The sequence below is a fragment of the Solanum dulcamara genome, chromosome 5, assembly GCF_947179165.1.
Source record: "Solanum dulcamara chromosome 5, daSolDulc1.2, whole genome shotgun sequence".
In the NCBI taxonomy this organism is placed as follows: Eukaryota; Viridiplantae; Streptophyta; class Magnoliopsida; order Solanales; family Solanaceae; genus Solanum; species Solanum dulcamara.
In genome coordinates this window covers 32,702,073-32,709,736 of record NC_077241.1, presented here as the reverse complement: position 1 = coordinate 32,709,736, position 7,664 = coordinate 32,702,073, and the positions used below count along the sequence as shown (strand labels likewise).

General features: G+C 39.2%; 1 pseudogene; it reads left to right on the top strand.

Moving 5' to 3' along the window:
* The first annotated feature begins 1,363 nt into the window (after positions 1 to 1,363).
* On the top strand, positions 1,364 to 1,483 carry LOC129890961 (5S ribosomal RNA; annotated as a pseudogene).
* Positions 1,484 to 7,664: the final 6,181 nt, after the last annotated feature.

Below are 7,664 nucleotides of genomic sequence, written 5' to 3'. Positions count from 1 at the left end.
TAACTTACCAGTCATGTTGCCCACCTTATGAGTAACTTGATACCGTCTGACATATTCTAGGTCAAGTTCCTTTTCTAGGTGACCCTATGATGAACATTCAATCATCAACTTGAACTCTGTATGTCGATGTCGATTATCTGTATATCATTCCTACCGACTCTGGGATTTTAGTCAATAGCTTACTTAATCATGTCGGGTCCTTACAGCTTAGTCTTTTCCCCTTTAGGGGGACTTATGGGCTCTCCCTTATAACATCTGGTAGGGGGTCATCTGAATACTGGAATGGTGGTCCTTCTCATGGGCAAACTCGATAAGTGGTGGACGATGTCTTAGTTACTCTTTAGGCCAACCACATAATAGTATGCTCAGTCTGTTCTGTAGCTCAAGGAAAAATGCGGTACGAAGATCTGTCTGTGCCCCCGAGTTTTTCTTGGACTGATATCTAGACATTAATCATAATTAAAGTCCCTCCATTTGAGATATCAGCTGGGGAACTTCACGGAACCTTACTATTTCCTTGTTATATAACTTCACCTAGTTCCAGTTGCATAGGTGGTCTTTCTTGAAAGCAATGGGCTGATTTGTTAGCCTTCTCGCAATAACCCGTATAGCACCCTACTCTCGAAGAGTATAGAATAGGTGCGTGATGACGTTAATAATTCGGGAATCCTTAGCTTCGTATAGTTTTCTCGACTTTCTTCAGAACTTTAACTGGCACTTTATTCTTTTGGGTCCTTTTTCTCCCTTATCCTATATTCGATGTCGGGTAAGATCTTTGGTCCACTCGTGGCCATGTTTTACTTCACCCATAGTATTAATTCCATCTTGATAGTTGACTTAACCTATCTTTGCATCTCTCGATAGTTAATCACAACTTGGGCTCCCTTGCGTAGGACAATAGCGCAGGGACTCCGTGAGGTCCTACCACTCTTTTACTTTACAACTTTACACCATCTCGGTGGACTAGGTAACTTGTGATCGAAGGAGTAGGGGTTAATACCATTAATTCATAGGTAACCTTTATGAAATTTTCGACCTTGGGTATTGCTTCCTGTAATCCGTAAGTTACCTCAACTAATATCCTTACCTTTTGGGTTTTGATTTTTCTTGCCCTTAGAATTGGCTGCCCAGTGGTGTCGAAATTCTCTTGCCCACTGGCCCATATAGTCATTCTGTGGTTTTCCACTCGTTAATTGGTTCTACGTTGAAGAACTGTGGCATTCAAGTGTGTCGTCAATTAGCGATTAGCTAATCCTTCTTGTTTTTCTTAAAACTTTGTTATAATTTTCCTTAACGTATCTTATAATACTCTGGGTACATAACCTCATATTGTTTCCCCATCGTTAGCTTAGATTCTTCCATCTCGCGTGATTATACCAGCACTAACGCATTAAGTTCCATCAGAATTTCGAAGTTAAGCGTGCTGGGGCAAGAGTAATATTGGGATGGGTGACCTCCGTGGGAAGTCTTCGTGTCGCGTTTCATTGTAACCTTTTCCATGAGGTTCGGGCACTCAACTTAGCTCCAAATTTACCTCAGCGCTGTCTCGCGAGTCTTTATGTTTTGCCCTGTCTTTTTGTCTGTTATCTTGCATCCAGTGTCGGCGTAGATCTTTAGCTCCACTATCCTCCATTCCCTTTGTGTTCTGCTTATTTACTACCACAGGAGGCTTTCTATTCCTTTTTCTTTGGTTATTTATCTATCGCAACACCATTTGCGACTAACTCTATGACAAACATTTTGGCTTTTGGCCTAGCATGCTGTCATTCTCCTTCATAGTGTCTCTTGAATTATTTGATATCCTTTCATGGTTACACTATTTTGTTTTTATACGTAGCCGCCTTCTAGGGTTATGTTGTTCAGGGTCTCGTCACAACTTCTTATCGCTGCCTTATGTAGCATTCTGGCTTCCATCCAACTATTGGTAGCCTCCGAACCTTCTTAACTTGGTTCGGCAAGATACCTTATTGAAGTTAAGATGTTTGTCTCAGATATATTCCCATATCGATTGCTTTCACCTTACTTTTGCCATTTTCTCATTAACTTCCCTCCTTTAGAGGGTACTCGCACTTTCATTTGTTTGTACTTGTAGTCGTTCAATTTCAATTAGGCAGTACTAGTATTCCGATGATAACTATTCCAAGTTTTCTTGAAGTAGTGACTTTGTCCCAACCTATATCCTTTGTTTCTTGGGACGAATAGAAGTTGCATCATTTATTCCTTAAGTTTTCCATCCTCGTCCCTTAAGGCTTCCACTATTTTTGGGGCGACGTTGTGCACACGCGTCATTTTTTGTATCGTAAGGCCCATGCTCTTACTGCGTTCTTAACACAGGCCTTTAACTTAGTCAATGCGTACTATATGCGTGTGACTAGTGGTTCTACTTTATCTCTGTATACTCATATCACACTGTTCAATTCATACTTACATATCCGCCTTTTAATTCATATTCGTGTTCCATCCCTGCCATTTCTTTAAGGAGCTTCTATTCAAAGCTCTTTCCCCAATTTGTCGGTGGAGAACTATAAACGGTTATCATATATCATTTTCCAATCATTGTTGGAAGAAATCAAAACCTCTTACACATCACAGTACTTCTTTTAGTACTTGACCTACCTGGTTTCCTTCTGAGTTTATCCTCGAGTTATGAACAACTCGTCTAATTTACAATTAGGAGTTGAGGGCTTGGTATTTTATTTTTATTTTTTTCCAAAAGAGTGAAACTCATTCGCGGGACATCTTATCCTTCGTTCTGAGCCCTCTGTTTATATTCCTACAATAGAAATACGGCTGGAGATACCGTAATCTGAACTTTACTACTTAATTAAGATTTTGTTCCTCTGAAATAAAATTCTTCAAGTAAAAAGGGTGCCCCTTGTCGGCGACCTGAAGGATACCTCTTACAACTTTAGTTAAACACGGTAGGGGTATTTGGTATCAATTCCTCGGACATCTCAAAAATCTATGCTTCATTTCCTTTTCCTTGTTTTGGGAAAATTTTGGTAGAGTTCTCTCTATATTTCTTACTTATCCCAAAACCTGCACGCAGAAAATACCAACAATGTCTCACAGAGCCAACATATCATATCACAGCCGCACAGGGCTTTCAATGTCATCTCATATCGCAGCCACACAGGGCTTTCAATGTCAACAATAATATAAAAATACTGGACTTACCTCATATGTCCCACTTCAAACTGCATTTGTTGCACTTTCTGTCTGCTTTTCTTTCAGGTTTCAACTTTTTATTTTAATACCTTACCCGACGGATATCTTCCGTGGTTTTACTTCACTTACCTACATGCTTCATAACTTTCCATGTTGTCAATTACTTCCTTCTGTGGGTGTCATCCTTCTGTTAAGATCCAAGGTTAGTATAAGGAATTTTCCTATGACTCAGATCTATAGCACGATCTCAGATGTAGAAGAAAGGTAACATCCTAAATATCCTGTAGCCTCCTGTTTATATATGTGGCATGCAACACACCGGTAAACAAGACTTTACTAGACACGGTCTGCAGACAATCCGAGGACGAACTGCTCTGATACCACTTCTGTCATGACCCAACCCCGTAGGCCATGACTGGGGTCTGACCGGGAACCACCGTACACTTAGTTATCAACAGTGGTAACATTGAACTGCAATTAAACCAATATTATGTAACCAAGCACCACTAAGCGATAACATTTTCGTAAATCTGTAGCCCTTTTCGTTGGTATCACAACATGATAGGGCACGCAAGTCAATAAGGCTGCCATAACATCATATCATATATCATGTACCATGTAGACCCATATGAATCACACTAACATACACAACCCACATATACATGTCTGCATACCTCTAAACATATAAATGACAACATATGGCGGGACAGGGCCCCCGCCGTACTCCTGAATGGATAAAATAATTTTTATACATCAGTAGATAGTATCAAAAAGTAGGCCCCAATACAATGGAGCCTCTTCCAGCTGAGCTGCATGGAATCCTAAGCTGACAGACTCCCAAAATCTATATCTGTACCTACAGGCATGAACACAGCCCCCCAGGAAAGGGGGTCCGTACGACATATGTACTGAGTATGTAAAATGTAACATAATATACTGGAGGTATATTCGAAATAGAGAAGCAGGGGAATAAATTATTAAATCGAAGTCATGTACCTGTACTTTGTGAATCACAAAAGCATGCATGCTAAATTTATACAATATAATCAGCCCTTTCAGGGGTCCGGTGAATCACATCTTTAGGACCATCATAGGCCCAGCGCCATTATCACCTTATTACAACACATCATTATATATATACATACGTACCCGGCCCTTTAGTGAGGGGCTCGGTGAACAATGTAGTGAATTGTGCATGATAACGTACCTTGCCCAGGACTCGGTGAAAGAAGTGTTACAGTATACATGAGTAGAGTAGTGAGTAAGTATATGCAATTCAAATCATTATCAGAGACTCGACAGAATAAGAAAGTTAAGCTTTTGTTTGAGGACCCGAGTAACGGTGTAGTCATCTCGAGTGTCCTCTAAATGCCATTATAGGCTGTCTCAAAAGTAATCTCGGGGACCCTAGACATGTATTAACGTAGGGCCAAATCATTTATGGAATCAAAATACTTAATCTCGTATAGTCTTTAAGACTTGGAGCCTGTAACTTTGGTACCTTTTTAACATATAACAGTTTCCAGGGAAATAGTTTGACTATTGTAGGAGTTCAATATTCAGAAGTAAATAACAGATATTTGAGAATGGAGTTACCCTAGAGCTCAGATAATATTCAACTTACAACTAAGACAAAGGCATGCCCAAAAGAAGAAAGAGAATAAGCTTTATGCAGTCTGTACTTTCCTTCAGGTGATCTTCATATACATATTTCATACTCGGCCTTTCATGGGGCTCGGTGAACCACTATGGCAACGTAATCTCATTTTTGTATCAAATACATCTCAATGGGAATGAGAGATAGCTTCCCATACATTACATTCTGACATACAGAAGCCCTACTAGGCAATACTCAGAATTCTTAGGAATGGAATTATCCTCGCACTTCATATACAATTCACTTAAGGCTAAACACTGCCAAAAGGAAAGAAAGATAGCTGTACGAACTTATACCAAAACATGCCAAGAGAAAGCTTTACATACCTTTTGGGAGTTACCCTTTATCCTGCTTGTCTCTTCGTCTTCTGTACCTATTCAATATGAAAGTAATACGAATATCCACTACTCTTAACTTTCCAGCATCTTAGGTTACGCCTTAATGTTAATGGAATCTATTTCCTTAGTCGTTTCCTCGACTAGTTCTTTAGTTTGTTAAGGCGTTAACGAAAATTGGGCAGCATCTCCCCTATAATATGCCCTATTTGAATTTCCAATTAGGTCCCTAAGACCTACAGCCAACCAACAACAACAACCTGCATCAATTCAGACCAACAATATACAACATAAACTCCAAATGACTTATTCAAAAATACAGTAGCACAATAGGGCGTCTAGCCTTTATTTTGTAACGCCTTTCGTTAAACGCAATGAGGGGTCGTGTGGATTCAACTAGCAGCACCCTAACCCACATTAGAACATATTTAGGCCATGCAACAACATATCAAACCCCTGTAGTAGCACCTCACACGAACAACACTATCCTTTTGACGACAATTTAACTATAGCGATTCCAATTTAGTTTATTTCGAACGTCGAGCATTTTTACGACATTATTAAACTTCCAGCAGAATAAAAGGAGTGTAATACACCATATAAAGACACCATAAACTTCAAATTGAAAGGAAAAACCTTACCTTACGTTAAACTTGTCAAACTCGCCAAAACTATCAAAACGTGAAATCTGGACAGCCCACTGTCTTATATTGTCGCTTAGTTTCGGAGGGGTAATTGAAGGAAACAAGATTTGTGGCCTCAATGAAAGTTACATACATGCGTATAAAGGTCGCAAAAAAATTTGAATTACCCCTACAGAAATTTTGTATGAAAATATATGACCAAAATACTTACAGCTGTCCGTGTAGAATTTCCAAAACCCAATCTGAGCAGTACCTCCTCTACACTTCATTATCGATTTTATAGATTATACATGTAAAAATGGATTTTTAAGTCTACATGAAAGTTATAGAAACATGAAATACCTTTCTAAAACATATTGAATCAGCCGAAACGAAGCTATACACAAGAAGTTATGCCAATATTACTAACCACTATCCCTTCCAAAAACGGGTTTGTTAACTAGCGTTTTCTCTTTAAGTTTCTCTTAGTTTTCCAAGTGAAGAACTGAAAATATGGTTGCGTAGGCATCGTTATATACATATATACACCTCCACGTATTTTAGGAACGTCGTATATAATTAATTCATGGAGAGAAAATTAGAAAACTCACCTTTAAACTTCAAGAACCATGGCTGCTTCTCTATCTCTCTCCATCAAGTTTTTTTCTCTATGTTGACTGATGTTTCTGATGGATAACTGAAGTATATGATATATATCAACATATATATGTGGCTTTAGGGTGTGACACGTGTCAACCCCAAGAGGTGACACGTGTCTAGCCCCTATTGGGCCACCGCACCTACCTATTCAAGGAGGCGCTGCCACGTGGTAGTGGGGCCCACCTCCCCCAAGCAGGTGGGTCACCTGCCTGCTTAGGTGCTGCCACGTGTCACCCTCCCATTGGCTGACCCGCAAATTTGTTTTTCTTTCTCGTGGGTTCGTAATCTCGTTCGTAATCTCATCTCACTTTAAGAGCCTATGAATCCCTTGCTACATAAGTTGGTATGTACTCCAATAGATTAAGTATGTAAGACTTCCAAGTTAGTAGCTTACGTAGGTAACTCGAGTTCTACGACTCATTTCATAGCCTCCAACTCTTTCCGGATTCATATAACTCTATTTCCAACCTTTCTTCTCACGAGGTATCACAATCCTCTTTCCTTAGAGTTGTTTGATAGTGTCGTAGCGTATCCAGCTCACATGATAATGTCCAAAGAACTTATGAGACATTCCAAGTTTAAAAAAAAGGGTGGGGTGTAACAGGTTGGCCACTTGTTATGAGTTTTGGTTTATGATTATGCCTTGTTGCTTATGTTATTGAAATGTTGGGCCTGAGGTCGTGCTTTTGGTACACCAGAGTCTCAGGTTAGAGATATGGTTTTCTTGATGGGATTTTTACCCGAACTGAGTGATATATGACTTTTTGACCTGCTATTTGTCTTTTTTACCTGGTTGATGTTTGGTTTTTAAAAAGAAAAAGTAAAAGACGAGATTAAGACTTTTGGTTGATGAATAAATATTGGAAATTAAGAAAGTATGGTGATATCTTATTTATGGCATTTCATGGTTGATGAACTTGAGGTATGATTTAGGAGGGGCCTTTTATTGACCTTGGGCTATACTTTATTTCATTTGATAAACTCGATATGTGAATTCCAGGCGATCTGTTGATACATATTTTGAGTTTTTATTTTGATGTTGATGAGGTTGAGGTATGGTTCTAGGTGACCCCTTTATTGATGAGCTTGAGAGTTGTTCTGGGTGCTTCATGATATTTTTGGAGGATATTGAGCTATAACTATGAATTTACATTTGTGTATTCTTCCGCTATTTTATGAGTTGAGATTACTGATGCGATTACATGTTTTGTGGGATTTACT